An 18,660-nucleotide genomic window follows, 5' to 3' on the forward strand; every position below is an offset into this window, starting at 1 on the left:
ACATAAACCCATGAAGGTGTACACACACACACACACACACACACCACAAATAAAAAGTAAATAAGTCGTAAAAGAAATCAAATGTATGGCAATAATAGCAAAAAAGGTAAGGAGCAGCAACAATTCCACAATCCACAATAAATGCTACATTTTCTAGAAAGCAGTATCGTAGTCAGTGGGCTGACTTGATTGTTAAGGAAGTGGATTCTACCACGTACTGATAGCTGTATTAGCGTGAGAAATGTTGAGGACATTATGCTAAGTGGACAAAGCCAGGCACCGAACACTGTGTACTGCACAATTCAATCTACGTGAGGCTATTTCACAGGTGAAACCATTGTGACAGAAAGGTCAGTGGTGGCCTAAGGCCAGGGGTTGGAAGAAGGCCTAGATTATAAAAAGATACTAAGAAATTGTTTAGGGAGATGTCTGGTGATAGTTTTCACCAACATGACACAAGCTGGGGTCACGGGAGAGGAGGGAGCCTCAGCTGAGGAAATGCTTGCCTCAGACTGGCGTGTAGGCATGTCTGTGGGAGCATTTTGCTGATTGTTGGTTGATGTGAGAGGGCCCAGCCGCTGTGAGTAATGCCATCTCTGGGCAAGTGGTCCTGGGAGATAGAAGAAAGGTCGCTGAATGTGAGACTGGCAGGCAGCCAGGAAAAGCATTCCTCCACAGCCACCGCCTCAATTCCCGCCTTGAGCTCCAGTCCTGGTTTCTCCTGATGAAGGACTGCAAACCTGTAAACCAAATACGCTGTTTCCCCCATGCTGGTTTTGTTTTGTGTTTTATCACAGCAACAGAGAAGCGAATGGGACAAGATGGAATAAAACTATATCACCAGTGGGATGGGGTGGTGTGTGCACACAATGACTAAAAATATCAAACTCAATAAGTGAACTTTATTGTGTATAAAGTATACCTCGGTAAAGCAAAACCAGAAGATCTGGCTAAGACTATGAAGAACACAGAATACTGATAAAGGAAAATCAAGTTGGACTGGGAGACTATGATTTTGCCGTGCTCCAGGACTTACAGCCCCTAGTGGGAACAGTGTGGTGGCCGCACACGGAGGGGAGCTATGCCCAGGTGAGGAGGAGAAATGAGCCCTTCCTTTTGGCCCTCCCCATGGTGTGCTCTTGCGAGTTGGATTACTATAGTCTTCCTAATAACCCCAAAGCCCTCTGCTCCTGCAAGTTCCTGGTGGCCACTCTGCCCCGCCCACACTGGCTTTCTTCTGGTTCATCAGACTCATCTGACAAGCTGGGCCCTTTGCCGCTGTTCCCACCACCCAGAATGCTCTTCTCTCAGCCCCAGGTTACTACCTTACCTCATCCAGGTTTTTGCTCAGTTCTCAATTTCTCAACAAGGGTTCCACAGATACTCTACAGGACTCTACAGCCCTTACCTGGCTTTATGTCTCTACTTTTCATTTTGGTCTTGCTAAATTATGCTGGGTTTTTACCCCCCCCCTTTTTTTTTTGAGATAGGGCCATTCCCTCTCTGTAGGCTGATCTGGTCTAAAATCTAGCAATCCCACTCCTGTTACCCAAGTGCCAGGATTCCAGGCATGAGTCAGTACCATCAGCTTATGATTTGCTTATTTCTGAGGTCCAGTATTGTCTGTGTCTGCTGTTGACTATAAGCTTATGAGAACAGATGAGTAGAATGTCTTTTGCCCAGTGTTCCTTTGAATTTTATTTGTAGAAGGCTTTTAGCTATGAACTGCATGTGGCCTTTAACTGAGAACTCCACTTGGCCTTTGTCGGTTTAATGGGTAGTTGGCGTTTTCTCCCAGTTGGTGGCTTTTGATTTCTCCCTTCTTCTTGTGATTCATTTGATGAATGAGGCCTCTTTGCCTTTTTTTTTTTTTTTTTTTTTTTAGATTTGAGACAAGGACTCACTATGTAGCCCTGGCTGTCCTGGAACTCACAGAGCTCCACCTGCCCCTGCCTCCACCTCCTGAGTGCTGGGATTAAAAGTGTGTACCACTATGCCCAGCAGAGGCCTTTACTTTTAACATGGTTGTTCTGTGTCTGGATTAGAGAACCTCTCACTGTCAAGTTCATATAATCTGTTATCTTCTAAAACTTGTCTAGTTTTGTCTTTTAAATGAAAATATTGTATATATCTGGAACTGAGTTTTATGAAGGATGGGAGGTATGGCAGAAATTTCATTTTTTTTTCCCCACAGTAGATACCCGATTTCATTCCATTTACTACACAGTTCCATCTGACCCAACAAATCTGCATTGCCCCTCCTTGCTAAGGGTCAAGTCTCCACGTTCCCAGTCCCCTCTCCTGTCTGGGTCCACTCTGCACCACACTGTCCGAGTCAGGGCAGTACTAACATACTTTATGACTTCTGGCAGGCCATTCTTCCAAGTTCATTTTCTACGACTGGCTTAAAAGTTTTTATCCAATACATAAATCACTTAGTACCTTTAGAATAAATAGAACACATAGGTGTATATGATTCCATAGAGAACTAGACATGTTTATTATTAAAAGCTTAAAAACCAGGCTATCAAACAGTTTAAGCAGATGTTTTGAGGTGAATTCACAGATTTATATTTTTGAAAGACAGCATGGCTATGTCCCTGCTAACAGCAATTATCCCTGGTTGGTGAAGCTGTGGATGCTTTCTATTGTTTTCTTGGTCTTTATCTCTGATTCACAAATTTTCTACTATGAGCATAGATTATTTGTCATGAGGGGGAAACTAGCTTTGTAATTATTTTTAGGTAATGATGTGTGACTGTTAAAAGGAAACAGGAAAGCTCTGTGAACATTCCAAGCCCTCTGTCCCGGCTCTTCTAAAATATAACAACAAAAAATAAATGTTGGGAGTGATGGAGACGCCAACTACCCTGATCTGATCGTTACACGATGTATACATACATCAAAACATGATACTGCATCCACAGACATGGTCAATTGTGTGTCGATAAAAAATAACGTGAAACTGGGCCAGGCCAATGGCTCACCGGATACAAGAGAGAGCTGTATAAACATGAGGACTTGAGTTCGAATCTTCAGGACGCATGCAAAATGCTGATATGGTGGTGCCTGTAACCTCAGAGCTGCAGGCGCAGAGACAGGAGGATCGCTGGAGCTTGCGGTCCCTCCCCCAAGAAGAAAACTACAAAAGAAAAGGGTGTGAGGCAGTCAGGCAGCCGGTGGGGCATAGTGTATCATCAGGAGGCCCGCACTTTCTTGTGGCTCCTGGGAGAACACAGTCTTGGCTAGAGGAAGCACAAGGAGGAGCTGGCTTGGGGTCCAGAGGACACGGTAAACTGGCATTTGGAGGAGATGACTTGGAGGGCAGGAGGAGAGTCTGGCTCAGAGCTGAGGGAGTAGGGGCTCTCAGAGCACCTGAACGGAGGCTGGAGGGTCTGGGAGCTCAAGGGAGCACTGGAGTGGGAGGGGCCAGAAAGGAGAGCAGCCTGGTAGCCAATCAGGAGGAGTTAGAGGGAAGTAATGGGGGCTGGGTAGAAGAGGAAGGAGGAGGAAAGAGGATAGGAGATGGGAAGGAAAAAGGGGTGGGGGTAAAAGGAAGAGTAGTGGAAGTAGGAGGAGGAAGGGGAAGGAAGGAAGTGGGGAAGGACAGGCAAAAAGGGAGGGTGAAAAACTTGGATCTTGGGTGGGACAAGAAAGAGGAGGGATGCAACCTGAGGGAGTTCCGGGGTTGACCCTGCACTGGACCCTGTGAGAGCAATCCAGGCCAAAGCAGAGCTCGAGGAAGGGCATAGAGAAGACGGCACTGGAGCCCAGGGAGAATGTTTTTCTAGAAGTTTCTAATCAAGGGAAAGGAGGCAGAAAGATCGCCTGCAGCAGCAGAGGGAAGTGAGGCTTCCACGGAGCCTTGTGCACAGGCTGTGGAGAGGGAAGGGTACTGAACTGCCCTCTCATGTGTCCCCCGAGTGCCCCCAGGCTTCCCAAGGGCAAGCAGGGGCTCATGCATCCCCTGGCAGCTGCATTCTTCCCGTGACTCACTGTAGAGCACACTTCCTGGTGTTCCAGCGGAACCTCCCAACTCCATCGACTTTTTGTAACTGTCAAGGAGTGTCAGAGCGTGAAACCCGTTACATAAGTGATCTAGCTGAAGCCAGGGTGCACTCTATTTGTTTTGTGACAGGGCAAAAATGGAAACTTTTGCCTCAAGGCAGAAATATAAAACAAAGACAGAATGTGATAGCCTCTTTGGGAGAGGTCTGCATGTAATGCTGTCCCTGCTGCTCCTTGCCAGTTTGTGGAACCTGTGTACCTCCCTGGCCTCGGTGTCTGTCTTCCATGCTCACCCATCAAAACCCTCACTCCAGCTCGGCCTATCAGCCCTTTCTTTTCTCGGTGTCTGTCTTCCATGCTCACCCATCAAAACCCTCACTCCAGCTCGGCCTATCAGCCCTTTCTTTTATCTCAGAGCTCAATCATAAAAAATAGAACACAAATATAATACAACCAATAACTAATCAAGGGTTGAGGATGCGGCTTAGCTGCAGAGTGCTTGTCAATATGCTGAGCAGTCCCAGGCACTGGAGAAACAACAACAAATCAAAACACCAGTCAATCAAACGAACAAACCAAAGCTTGGTTTTGGACTGGAGATGTAGCTCCGTTGGTAGAGTGCTTATCTAGCATGCAGAAGCCCCCAGCATTGCATAAACACACATGTTGGCACATGCCTGCAATCCCAGTACTCAGGAAATGGAGGCAGGAAGATCAGAAGTTCAAGGTCATCCTCAGCTGTACAATAGGTTCAAGGCCAGCCTGAGCTACAAAAAACAAAAACACTATCTCAAAAAAAAGTGATAATAAAATTAACTTTAGTTATTGCGGCTTTTTAACTTTAGTAGGGTCTCATTATTCCACAATAAGCCTGAGTGGCCCCACTTCAACTGTGACTGCCTGTAATTTTCCCCTGAAGACAACTTTGACTCTGGTGACCACTGAAGCCTCCCGTTGTAACCTGCCCCAGCATCCTTCGGTCCCCAGTGGTCTAGTCCATGTCACTGCACTATGTTTCTCCTTCACACCATGAGCCTCACACCAGGGCCGTCCCTTCTACTCAAAACCACGCTGCTGTCATGACTGGTTCCCTTGACACTCTGAAGCCCCTTTCTCTCACTTCCCCAAGTTCTTGCTCTCTCCTGTGTCCCCTGAGAACCCTTCTTCCTCTGCTCTCATTCCTCTCCTCTGTTAAGCTTTTGATGACAGTGAGTGATCTGTTGTTTCATATGAAAACATTAATGGGAAAAAGAATAAAATATCACAATAGAAGGCAGCAGAAGAGTATCAAATTAATAACATATATGACCACAAAAAGCTTGTTCCTGGAATATGCAGTCTGAGTGTCAAGAGATAAGATAACACAATCCATCTCAGGAACAGAATCAAATGGCATGATCCTTTGACAGACACCCCCCCCCAGACACTTGATTAAGCCCAAACCTTAGAAATCAAAGCACAAGATAAAACCAGAATAAGGACAAATCTAATCAGGAGCCAAGTACATTTGTTATCTATCTATCTATCTATCTATCTATCTATCTATCTATCTATCTATCTATCATCTATCCTGTGATACACAGTACACTCATAAAACATAATTTAAAAAAAAATTTGAATTGAGGGCTGGAGAGATGGCTCAGAGGTTAAGAGCACTGACTGCTCTTCCAGAGGTCCCGAGTTCAATTCCCAGCAACCACTTGGTGGCTCACAACCATCTGTAATGAGATCTGGTACCCTCTTCTGACCTGTAGTCATACATGCTGTATACAAAATAAATAAATCTGGCTGGGCGTTGGTGGCGCATGCCTTTAATCCCAGCACTCGGGAAGCAGAGCCAGGCGGATCTCTGTGAGTTCGAGGCCAGCTGGCTACCAAGTGACTCCAGGAAAGGCGCAAAGCTACACAGAGAAACCCTGTCTCGAAAAACCAAAAAAAAAAAAAAAAAAAAAAAAAAATCTTTAAAAAAATTGAATTGAGTGAAAGAGTAAGTATGTTTTAAAGATTCCTGGTGCATATGGAAAATGCACTCCTAGAACAGTTGAAACTGTTTAAAAGCCAAAAAGATGAGAAACACTGCCCAGTAATGCACAGAGTGTCCTTGATTGGAGCAATCACAAAGTACTGTTTTATTTGAAGGTTCTAGTCAATGTGACCAGTAGAGAGAAGGAAAAAGCAATACCGTTATTCAACAGGGAGTTAAAAATCTGATTGTCTTCATTGAAAACTTGAAAATCAAGTGAAAATTATGCCAGTCGATGAGTTGGAAAAAGTAGGTAGTTTCAAAGGAAAAATTGAAAAATTTTATTAGCTACAGTCAACTAGAAATCATAATGGGAAAACACAAGAATTCACTCTGGATAGCAAGCAAAATACAAAATGTCAGGAGGAGACTGGCTGAGGACACAGCTCCTGTGCTGGGCACTGGATGCTTGGACCACACCATGGTGAACAAACAAAGAAGTAATTACACAGGGAAGAATGCCAACAGTATGCCACTCCACAGAAAGAAAAGCTCATACTTCTTGTAATAATTTGAGTCAATCCAGAGCCAGACCTTGTCTTAAGTCAGGAGTCCATATTGTGAAAACGTTCATCTTCCCTGACTCACCTACACACTCCATCACGGCAATCAACATCTCAGCTGAGTTTTAAGTAGAGTCTGATTTAAGGTATCTGTCATTATCTGGACAAGGATCAGTGAGCGAAGTCATAAAACTCAGGGGGAAGAAATCCTGAATGGGAGCCTGGCATGCTTGTCACATCAAATATGAAACATATATATCTTAAGCCCATAGTAATTGCCGCGGTAAGGTCTCAGAGCCAAGGGAAACGGATCAAAGGAGCAGGACAGAAAATCCAATTGCCCTTTCAAGTTGGTGGGGAAGAGAATGTGCTGTTGAGGAAGTGCTGTGGGATAACAGGAAAACTGCTCGCTTCTGATTTGATTTACGGAAGTACAAATTCTTTCCCTGTGTCAAAGACACCAAACAACAGAATGTTTTCAGAAAAAAATGATATTTGCAGGAAAAGATTATATGATTTCTGAGATTTGCTTCAAAATAATAGAAGGAGGCTGGGGGGTGGGGTCAGAGATGAAACAAAACTACTAATAATGATTGCTACCAGGTGGTGGAGATGTGCGACTTCATTACACTATTCTGCCTTCCTTGTAGGTACTAGAAACTTCAAATATCATACAGATTACAAATCCTAGTTAGGAAAATATTTCCAACATGACCTATCAAGACAAATATTTTAACATTGTGTGTGCGTGTGTGTGTGTGTGTGTGTGTGTGTGTGTGTGTGTGTGTGTGCAGGGATCAAACTCAGGCCTTTTACATTGTCTTAGTTAGGTTTGCATTGCTGTGAAGAGACATCATAACCAAAGCTAGTCTTATAAAGGAAAACATTTAACTGGGTGGCTTACAGTTCAGAGGTTCCATCCATTATCATGGTAGGACGCGGCGGTGTACAGGCAGATATGGTACTGGAGAGGTAGCTGAGAGTTCTACATCATACACAGGCAACAGGAAGTGAACTGAAATACTGGGTGTGGCTCAAGCATATATGAGACCTCAAAGTCTGCCTCCACAGTGACACATTTCCTCTAACAAGGCCATGCCTACTTCAACAAAGCCACATCTCCCAATAGTGCCACTCCCTATTAGAGTATAGGGGCCAACCACATTCAAACTACCACATTCTACTCCATGGCCCTCATAAGCTCGTAACATTACCATAGTGTAAAATTCATTTAGTCCAACTTCAAAAATCCCCATGGTCTATCACAGTCTCAACAATGTTTTAAAGTCTGAAATTCAAAATCTCTTCTGAGATTTATAAAATCTCTTAACTGTAATGCCCTGTAAAATCAAAGTAGAAAAACAGATCATATACTTCCAACATATGATGGCACAGGATATACATTACCATTCCAAAATGTAAGGAAGGGAGCATAGTGAGGAAATACTGGACCAAAGCAAGACCAAAAAACAGATGGGCAAACTCCAAACTCTACATCTCCATGTCTGATGTCTAAACACTCTTCATCTCCAACTCCTTTCAGCTTTGTTGACTGCAACACACTTCTCTCCCTTGAGATGCTTCCACACCCTGTTAGCAGCTCTCCTAGGCAGTTATCCCATGGCTCTGGCATCCCTAACATCTTGGAGTTTCCAAGGCAATCCAGGCTTCTCCTTCACAGCTTCACACAATGGCCTCTCTGGGCCTCCATTCAGGGACACCCCTGACACATGTCTGGCCTCAGCAGCTTTCCTTAGTCTTGGAGGAATATTCCATAACCCCTTTCTTCTGTCCTTGACTCTACAGTCAGAACCACATGGCTGGAGCTGCCAAGTCTGCTGCTTGCTAGGGCTGGATCATGGCCCCCCTCCTTCAATTATGTCTTCACCAGCTTTCTGTTTTCCATCCTTTTCTTCACTGCCTAAGCTTGGCTGTCCTGGAACTTGCTTTGTAGACAAGGCTGGCCTCAAACTCAGAGATCTGCCAGCCTCTGCCTCCCAGTGCTGGGATGAAAGTGTGCGCCACCACACCTGGCTCTAAGCATTTCTTTAATTTCTTTTCACAAGTTTGAAATTTAGCTGGGTGAGGTCTTGCCCCAAGGTCACCACTCCCTTTATTCCATCCCTTAATCTGTTTATCTCCTTGAATACAGAACTTAGCTCCTTTCCACTTCCTGGTGCTCCTTTTCTCTTCAAATTATACATTTAGTATTTTTCTTTTCTCTACTTACCCCCTTTCATTATAAATCTTTAAATGCAGGAACATTAGTAACCACATTAGAGAGTTTGTACTAGGCTGCTTTGAGATTTCCTCTGCCAATAGAATCAACCCCAATCTCTTCACTTTAGTTTCAGGCAGACTCTTTGGACAAGAGCAAAAGGCAGCCACTTTCTTCACCAAAATATCACAAGAATGATCTCTAGGCAACATACTGACATTCTTCTCCGCTGAAACTTTCTGAGCCAGTCCCCCACAGTTCAGTTCACTCTCAGCACCATTGTCTTCCATGCTCCTACTAGTATAGCCCATTAAGCAGTGCTTAAAGCATTCCACTGTTTCCTAACCCAAAGTATCAAAGTCAATATTACTCCAAAGAAACACATGGTCCAGCCTATCACAGCAATACCCCAGTGCCTGGTACCAACTTGTCTTAGAGTCTTTATTGCTGTGAAGAGACATCATAACCAAAGTAACTTTTATGAAAGAAAATATTTAACTGGGTGGCTTACAGTTCAGAGGTTCCATCCACTGCCATCATTGTGGTGTGCAGGCAGACATGATGCTGGAGAGGCAGCTGAGAGTTCTACATCATACACAGGCAACAGGAAGTGAACTGAAATATTGGGTGTGGCTTGAACATATGTAAGACTTCAAGTCTGCCTCCACAGTGACACACTTCCTCTAACAAGGCCATGCCTGCTCCAACAAAGCCACACCTCCCGATAGCGCCATTCCCTATGAGCTTGTGGGGCCAATCACCTTCAAACTACCACACAAACAACAGGCAAGTGCTCCGCACTGAGTTTCATCCCTAGCCCAATAATTTTGTACAAATCTCCAGCCTTAATAATAATAAAAGAAATGCTATTTTTAAAATGAGAATTAATTTTCAGTCTGTGAGAATAGCAAATATTGAAATGAGTCAGATTCAGACAGATAAATATTGCCTGTTCTTTCATATAGAATAAATTCGTGTACACACACACACACACACACACACACACACACACACACACACACACTACACACACCTGAAAATAGAATGATGTCTACAAGAGGAGGAAGAAGAGAGGGAAATATCTATAAGGATGAAGATGTCTATAAGAGGAGGAAGAGGATGCAATGGAGGGTGATTGAATATTTGTGCCATGAAAGGAGAAAGATGGACTATTAGGGAGAAGGGAATGACCAGGGAAGGGAGAAAGGATGAAGGAGGTCCACAGGGTTGGGGTAAATAAGAAGAAAGCATAATGATACGCATGTATGAAATTGTCACAACGGAACTCGCTACTTTGTCTTCTGACTAAAAAATGTTAATTAAGGGCCAGTGAGATGGCTCAGCAGGTAAAGGTACTTGCTGCTGTCCCTCGCAACCTGAGTTCCATCCCTGGGACCCACCCACATGGTGGAAGCTGTCTTCTGACTTCTACATGCACAGTCGGGTACACACGAGCACATACATGAAAAGAAATAAATAATAGTAAAAAGAAAGGAAAAATGAAGACGAGGAAGGAAGGTAATGCTCAGAGACTCAGGGAAATGGAGCCTCTCCTACATGGGGTCAGAGGAAAACTGTTCCAAATACTCTAGCCAAATTGTCCATATATGTCAGGATCCTTTGAAATATGCTTACACTTTGACTCAATTCATTTTTTATGAATTTTTCTCATAGATGTAGATAAACAAGTTCCCTTAGATGTCTACCCATGTATATTTAGCATAATATTACTTATAACTTTGAAATACTGAGAAAGTCCCCTCAATTAGTTGACTGATGGCTTAGAAGAATGCTGTTGCATCCACACATTAGAAAGGATGACCTAGGCCTTATTTCCCGAGTGACTGCAGTCCTAGCTGAGGATGTCCTTGCCTGTGCCCATATCTTGAATCATTTTCCTTGATTTTCCCTCTAGGAGTTTCAGGCTTTCTTTTAAAAAGGGAGATTTATTTATTTATTAGTTTATATGTATGCCTGCATGTATGACTGTGTACCATGTGTGTGCATTGCCGGAAGAGAGCACCAGATTCTCTGAAACTGGAGTTGCAGATGATCATAAGCTGCCATGATGTGGGTGACACAGGACCCACACTGGGCCTTCTACAAGAGCAACAGTGTTCTGAGCCGCTGAGCCATCTCTCCAGAGCCAGGACTGCAGGGCTTCTACTAAGGTTGTGATCCATTTGGAATGAATTTTTGCACAGGATGAGAGATGAGGACTTCATTCCTCTATCTGTGGGTATCTATTTTTCCCAGCATCATTTGTTGAGGAGGCTGTTTTTTTAAACAAAAACAAAAACAAAACAAAAAAACCCCTCCAATGTATAATTCTGTCATCATAGCCAAAAACTGGGTGGTTGTAGCTGTCTAGGTCTATATCTAGGCTTTCTATTCTGTTCACTAGCGAGACTATATTAAGAAAAAGAAGAAGAAGAAGGAAAAAAACCCAAACTAAACTAAAGAACAAGAAACCAAAGACCCAGGAATGATGTTGCATATGTAATTGCAGCATTTGAGAAGTGGTGATATAAGAAAATCAGAAGTTTAAGGCCAACCTTGGGTACATACTATGCTTGAGGTCACTCTGGGCTACATGAAATCTTGTCTCAAAAAAAAAAAAAAAAAGAGTATCAAAATGAGCTATCAATAGTTAAAGGAGAACCCAGAAAACAACAGAAAATATATGGAAATCATTTATCTGACAAAATATTTGTACCCAGACAAGTGATTGATATCTAGGATTATTTTTAATGATCATAGAGTTTAAATTTTAAAGGATAAAAAGTGTTCAGGTGATTATTGTAAAGCATTACCAATATACTTAATGACAACGTACTGTGTGTTTAACATGTTTTTAAAAGGAAATCAAACAACCCAACCAATAAATGGGCTAGTGAAATGAACAGACGGCCCTCAAAAGGTGAAGTATGAATGGTCGATAAACACATGAGGAGATGATCAACTCGCCCGCCATCAGAGAAATGCAGAACAAAGGCATATGAGATTCCATCTCACCCCAGTGAGAAAGGCAGCCACTTAGGAAATAGGCAACAGCAGATCCTGGTGGGGATGTGAAACTGCTGATGGGAATGAAACTAGGTCAGTCATGGGAAGTTAGCCTGGGTCTTCCACCTGACCCAGCCATCCCAAAGGACTTCAAGTCAACATATCATAGAGACGTTTGCTCGCTAGTGTTTACCTATCCACAATAGCTAAGTTATGGAACCAACCTAGACATCCCAAAAAAGAACACTGGCTAAAGACAGTGTGGGATAGATACAGTGGAATTTATTTCAGCCTTAGCGAAGAATGAACTCAACGTCCTTGCAAGAGAAGGGTACAACTAGAGATTATCATATTAAGAGAAAGAAGCCAAACTCAGAAAAACAGATACATATTTTCTTTTGGTTGGTGCTCATGGGATATATATCTATAACACGTAAAGTCGACTATGGAGAACAACAAAGGAGTTGGTTCTTTCCCTCCACCATGTGGGTCACAGGGCACAAAGTCGGGTTGTCAGACTTGATGACAAGTGCCTTTACCTGCTGAGTTACCTGACAACCCATCCATATGTGACTCATATAACTATTCATATATATATGAGTGAGTGAGTGAGTGAGAGAGAGAGAGAGAGAGAGAGAGAGAGAGAGAGAGAGAGAGAGAGAGAACATGTGCTAGGTGTGGTGGCACATGCAATGCCAGCACTTGAGATGCTAAGGCAGGAGAATTACCACTAGTTCAAAGCCAGCCCCGGCTACAGAGTAAGACCCTGCTTCAAAATACAAACAACACACACACACACACACACACACACACACACACACACACACACACCAACATACTATGTACACATATACTAAGTATAAAGTGTTTCATGTTTTCTTCTAATGCTTCTATGGCTTCACTTTTAGCTTTCAAGTATTTCCTCGATTTTGATGTAAAGATTGAAGTAAGAGTCACTTTTTCTCCTAAACATGTCCTGGCTGTTATAGCCTGAAATACTGAACAGCCTGTGTTACTCTCTCTGTGTGAGATGCCATTTCAGGAAATGCTAAATCCCTCTATTAATCTGGTTCTCCTTCTGAGAGCTTCTGCTGTACTGCTCTGACGGAATGTTTTCCAGTACCCCTTTATTTTAATTATGTTTTCACAAATAGCTGAGCTGATCTCTTCTGAGGTGACTAAAGAGAATTTCCTGGATATCTGTGAGTGTTTATTTTTTTTCATGAACACTTAAGAATAAACCTGTCTGATTCCAAGAATAAAAGATACCCAGGTAATTAAATATCAGGCATAATTTAAGAAGAATGAACATCATTGTAATACTTAGGATAAGCAATGTCCAAGTAAAGAATGAGATTTTTCATTTCTATTTTGTAGCTCCTTCTGCTGTGATTCTCAGTAATGTTGTAAATTCTTCATATGATTCTTGTGTCTTTATTGCTATTGCAATCAGTTCCATTATAATTTTAAACTTCTTGTTGTTTGAGGAATGGTATTAATTTTCTATATTAATTTTGCATCACCGGTCTCATAGAATTCTTACTAGCTGCAATTTTTTTCCTGTCATTTTCTTGGATTTTCAACTTACGCAACCAGGTCGTTTTCCACTAAAGATACAATTTTGCTTCCTGTTCTGTGATCTGGCGCTTCTTCATTTCTTCTTCTTATTTAACTGCTGTAATGACTACTTCATCTAACTACTCTTTACTCCAGTGGGAATCCTTCCATGGTTTTATCATTAAGCTAGCTGATGAGTTTGGTTTGAAATAAATAATAGAAATGGAAAAAGAATCACAACCCAAAATAGGTATTTCAGAGTAGCGGAAAACAAAAGTGACTGGTGAGTCCCGAAAAGATGCTCTCTATTTTACATGCAGCGGTCTCAGACTGCCCTGTCTTATCATTTCATTTCACTGTGAGACAAGGTCACTCAATGCCACTCAGGCCGGCCTCAAGGCAGGATCTTCCTACGGCTGCCTCGTGGGGTTTAGATGTGCACCACGGTTCCTAGCTTAACTTGCTTTTTAAACGCTAAAACCAGATTTACCTTTTGTCCCTGGTCCAGCTTCTCTGCCATGGCAGGCTCTTTGGACCCTTGCTTCAGCTTGCTCCCAGGCAGATGGCCCCTTAGTCCACAGCGCCAGCACCGTCCTTTCCTCAGAGCGTACAGTCTGTACACCCCACAGGCTCCTCCGCAGCCCTGCTGGTTTCCTGCGAGGGGATCCACTCACCTCAACCACTGACCTTCACTGGGTGCCCCACATCTCCGAACTTCTCCAGAAAAGCATCGTCCCTCTTCCTTGTCCCTCCCGTCTAACAACTCACGTCTTGTTTCACGTTTACTCAAGTGTTTGTTTTAACGTGCTTCCTCCTCCCTCCTGCCGCCATGGCCATGATCCCTGCCTGACTGGAGCAGAGTCCAAAAGGATTTTCCTTCTGCATTTTCGGAACCTCTTAGAAGCAGCTTCCGGATTTATTGCAGCCAAGGTATTTTTCCAAAAACAGAAATTCAATCCTAACCACCCTTCTTCTTAAAACTCAATGGTGAGCTGGGCACAGTGGTGCACACCTTTAATTTTAGTGCTTAGAAGGCGAAGCAGGAGGATCTCAGAGTTTGAGGCCAGCCTGGTCTACACAGTGAGTTCCAGGACAGCCAGGACTACATAGTGAGATCCTGTCTCAACAACTACACTTCATTGGTGGCTCCCCGTTCATAATGTAGAGAAGTTCTAAGTCTATGTTCTTGACAGGGTCCTTCTACCCAGTCACAGTTTTCCTGGGACACACACACACATACATACACACATGCACATACACATACATACTACACATGCACACATTTGAGCATACATACATACATCTGCATACATACACACACAGAGACACATACATACACATGCATCCATATACACACATTTATGAAATTAAAAATATGGTATGTATGTTTTCAAACTTCAGAAACAAAGTCCATTTTGAGAAGCTGGCCCCACCTAATGTCGCCACACTGCCTAGGGATACAGCATCTTGCAGGAGCCTGTCAGCTAGAGCCTGTGGTGAAACATACATTTATCAAATTTGCATTTCTTTAAATTTAAGATTACTGTTATTTTGCCCACAGAGGCCAGAAAGGACTGTTGGATCCTGTAGGACTGAAGTTTCAGGCAGCTATGAGCTGCCATGTGGTTGCTGGGAATTGAACTTGGGTCCTCGACCCATCGATGCTCTTAACCACTCAGCCCCTAACTAACTCTCTCTTCAGCCCCTAACTAACTTACATTTAAATTCACATGTGCATCAGCGGCAGCTTTAAGACTGTCTGCTGTGTTGGTTGACTAGACAGATCCAGGCATCCTTAAGACTTAGAACATCTTCCCTTACAGCGAGAGTCCTTGCTGACCTACAGCGCGCCCCAGCCAGGACCAGAAAGGGCTCTCTCATGGCCCCTGTTCCTGCTGAGACTAGGAACAGGGTTTGCAGAATTTTGGAATTGCTCGTTGACTTTCTGATCTCCTTTAAGTGGCTGCCCTGGCCCCTCCTGTGCTTTACAGAGTATCCCTTTTGTTCAGAACAGCTCGTCTAGTAACTCCTCTATTCTAAGGCTCCAAATTGGGTGGCAGCTCCCTGACAGTATGTGCACAGCTTCAGGCTGGGGCATCCTGGGATTCTTCCCTGACGCTCTCCAGAGCGGACCCACTAGACTGGGCTTTGTCTGTCATTCTGGCTTAGTTTTTTCCTGCGCATGCCGGGCAAGCCCTCCACCACCAAGCTAATGCCTCGGGCCCTCTTTTCGTTTTTTCTCTTTGAGACAGGCTCTCAATAACTTTCCTGGCCTGGCCTTGAACTCACTCTGTACCTCAGGCTGGCCTTGAACTTGGCCTCCTGCTTCTGTCTCCAGAATAGCTGGAGTTATAGGCCTGGGCTGCAGGCCTGTGGTGAAGCATGTTGTTAATAACTTTTTAAAATAGGTTGGCGAGTGCTTACATCGCTGAAAAATGCCTTTGTTCTACTCAAAGCTTGGTGATCGTTTTTTTGGCTATTGAAGTCAGATGGCTTTTGCTTTAAATTGTAAAGGCCTGTTCCATTGCACTCTGGAGTCATGAAAACTTCTCATGGTATTTTTAAGGTTTATTGGAATTTTATATATTTTTTCAGCTTTTTTTTTTTTTTTTTGCTTATTTTCTTCGTCTCTAGAATTTGAGGTTGACACACGGCTGCAGATAGATGCTCACTCTTTGCTGGATCGACTCAGCAGGCTCTTTAAGGAGCCTCAAGCTTCAGGGTTGAGAATTTTCCTCTATTATTTATTTGATCATTTCCTCTCAATTTTCCCTGTTGTCTCTTTCTGGGATGCCCATTAGTCCGGTATGAACCTTCCCAATTGATTCTCCCTTCGTCCCTGTTATCTTTTCCATATGTCTTGTTAGCCTGCTTTCTGGGAGCTCTCTGTAGCTTCAGTGTGCAATTCTATTGGATTTTTACAGTTCTGTTTTCTGGGAGGGCTGCCTCCCTCTCCTTCAATTCTCCTGAATCTTTTCTTTTGGCAGCCATTTTAAAAATGTTTTCATTTCCACAGCATTTTCTTCCTTGGAGTTTTCCCTCCCTCCACTCTCCCTGCAGATATAAACGCGAGCTCAGCTTGCTTTGTTTTTAGGTCTTTCTGCTCTTCACATTGTTTCTACTTCCCCAGGGTCTTCTTTTTTCCTTTTTCTCTCTCAGCCTCAGTCTTGTTGAAGTCTACCCTTGGGGTTAGAACATATGGGGCAGTGCCTACTTATGTACTTAAAAATAAAACATTGTAGGGAGAGACGGCTCCGTGGGTGAGTTGCCTAGTGCTCTTGCAGAAGATCTGGGTTATGGTTCCCAGAATCCACATGGCAGCGCACATCAGCCTCTAACTCCAGTTCCAGGGGATCCAATGTCCCCTTCTGATCTCTGAGGCCTCACACACACATGTGGTGCACATATATCTGCTCAGGCATGCACACATACACTTAAATATTTAAAAACTGGACATGGGTTATTTGAGATCTGTACACATGTTCATGAGGTTTTCTCAATAGCTAAATTTGGCTGAGAGCCATTTACCATATTTAGGGACCCTTGGTTGTCCCAAGAAGAAACTTCTAATCCTCTGACCGAAGGACAGAACTCTAAATGAAAACAGTTTGCATAATAAGGCTGTGGACTAAAACAGGGTGGAATTTCAAGTGTGCTTCTGCCCCCTCCCCCAGACCCTTTGCAGACCACCTCCCATCGGGTTCTCCAAGGAGACCTTTCCTTCCCATACTCCTCTGGGTATTCTAAGCTAATGCTGCGTCACCCTTCAACAGGGCCACCTTATACCGCCCCTGCTTTTGGTCTTGTAGAATTTAATGGCCCTCTGAGCATGGCCTTTCTCCATCCTTCTATAGCAACGATTTTCCCCCTTTAAATAACCCGACTCCCTCTAACTCAGAGCAACCTGAGGAGGGTGAGGAGATGGGGGTATGCACTAACCTGCTGTTCTGTGGGATTTCACTCCCAGCTGAGCTCCTGGAGAAAAGAGATGTTTCTCCATCATCTCTGTGCTTCCAGACCTTGGTGCAGTGGGTGGCATACGTTAGTCAAGAGTCTATAAAATGTCCATTGAACTCAATTATCCATTTTCTCTGAATCCCTCACTCTTAGCACAGTATCTAGATTGACCCGTAAAACAAGGGGCACCCAAATCAGGTCATATAGAGAAGAGTCTGTCTGGACAGAAATATTGGGGATGGACAGGTGGGAGTGTGTGGAGCCAGTGGCATCTGTGGATATCAGGAAGCTCTCCTGCAGAACTGTCACTTCCTCTGAAGCCTTGAAGACACACCCAGGACTGTCACACAGGAGGTACTGAGTGGCAGCTTCTGTTCTTCCTGTTCAGTTGTTTGTAAACACTAGCTCCCTGGTGATGGAGCAGAGTGCTTGGGCAGGTTATCAATTCCCACTCTGGAGTTGTTCAAACTGGCAGCAAGGAGAGTTACCGTAGAGGGAACTCAACTCACTGGTTGAAAAATTGGGCTGGGTCCTCTTGCAACTCTACCAAAATTGAGCATCCTCTTTTATAGCGAACCTTTGATAATAGTTGTTATCCTGAAATAAAATAACAGAAAAACCTATTTTCAAGAAATGAGAATTTGAAAAAAATCAATATATCTCCCCAATTGATACACAAAGTTAAAATGACTCAGTTTATAACTCATAATGACAGAGCATCTATTTCAACCTGCAGAAGTACAATGTCTTCTCAACTTACACAGAGATGGTTCCAGAGGGCTCAGGGTGTTAATGTGTAAACTCCACTCACAGACTATTGTGAAGAATGTTTCACTGCTTGGGAAAATGTGTGAACGCTGTGATGGACAAGGGATCCACCAAGGCTGTCTGTGCAAGCCTGTTTTGTGCACTGCACACAGCCAGGCATGCCTGGCCTCCTTCTGAATGTCAATAACATGCCTCTCATCATTACGATGACCAAAGTCACCACTTGTTTCAGAATGCCTCCAGGGGTCACCGCTGCTTGAGAGCCACTGAACTAAGTGACCACTAAGGCTCCCTCCAACCCTGAGATCTTGAGATTCTCCCTAGGCTGAAGAGCAAATCACCAGAGGTAAAAGCAGAGGTCTCCTGTCCCTAGAGCCAGCCGCAAGTCTGGAACAGAGCAGCAGCTGCAGCTAGGACCCTGAAAGGCTTCCCTTTCTCAAAACAGCTCCATCCACACAGTCAAGGAACCAGTAGCCCTCACCTTTATGAGGGAGGCTGTGACTGCCCCTGCATTTGACCTTCATCAGATAAAGACGATGGCATCCATGCATCAGTGGTGTTCTCCCCAGATCCTAATGCCCTCTCTTCTTGTTCTTTTTTGGCATTTCCCCAACCTGAAG

The 18,660-nt window shown here is 43.7% G+C and overlaps 1 long non-coding RNA gene across 1 annotated transcript in view; it reads right to left on the reverse strand.

Annotated features, from left to right (window-relative positions):
* LOC114691093 overlaps positions 1 to 18,660 on the reverse strand; it is a 44,812-nt gene that overhangs the window by 16,812 nt on the left and 9,340 nt on the right. Inside the window, exon 2 of the long non-coding RNA XR_003734169.2 lies at positions 17,255 to 17,869. This is a non-coding gene — a long non-coding RNA (uncharacterized LOC114691093). The remainder of the gene's footprint in view (positions 1 to 17,254; positions 17,870 to 18,660) is intronic.

The sequence above is a fragment of the Peromyscus leucopus genome, chromosome 3 (genome assembly GCF_004664715.2).
Source record: "Peromyscus leucopus breed LL Stock chromosome 3, UCI_PerLeu_2.1, whole genome shotgun sequence".
NCBI classification, from domain to species: domain Eukaryota; kingdom Metazoa; phylum Chordata; class Mammalia; order Rodentia; family Cricetidae; genus Peromyscus; species Peromyscus leucopus.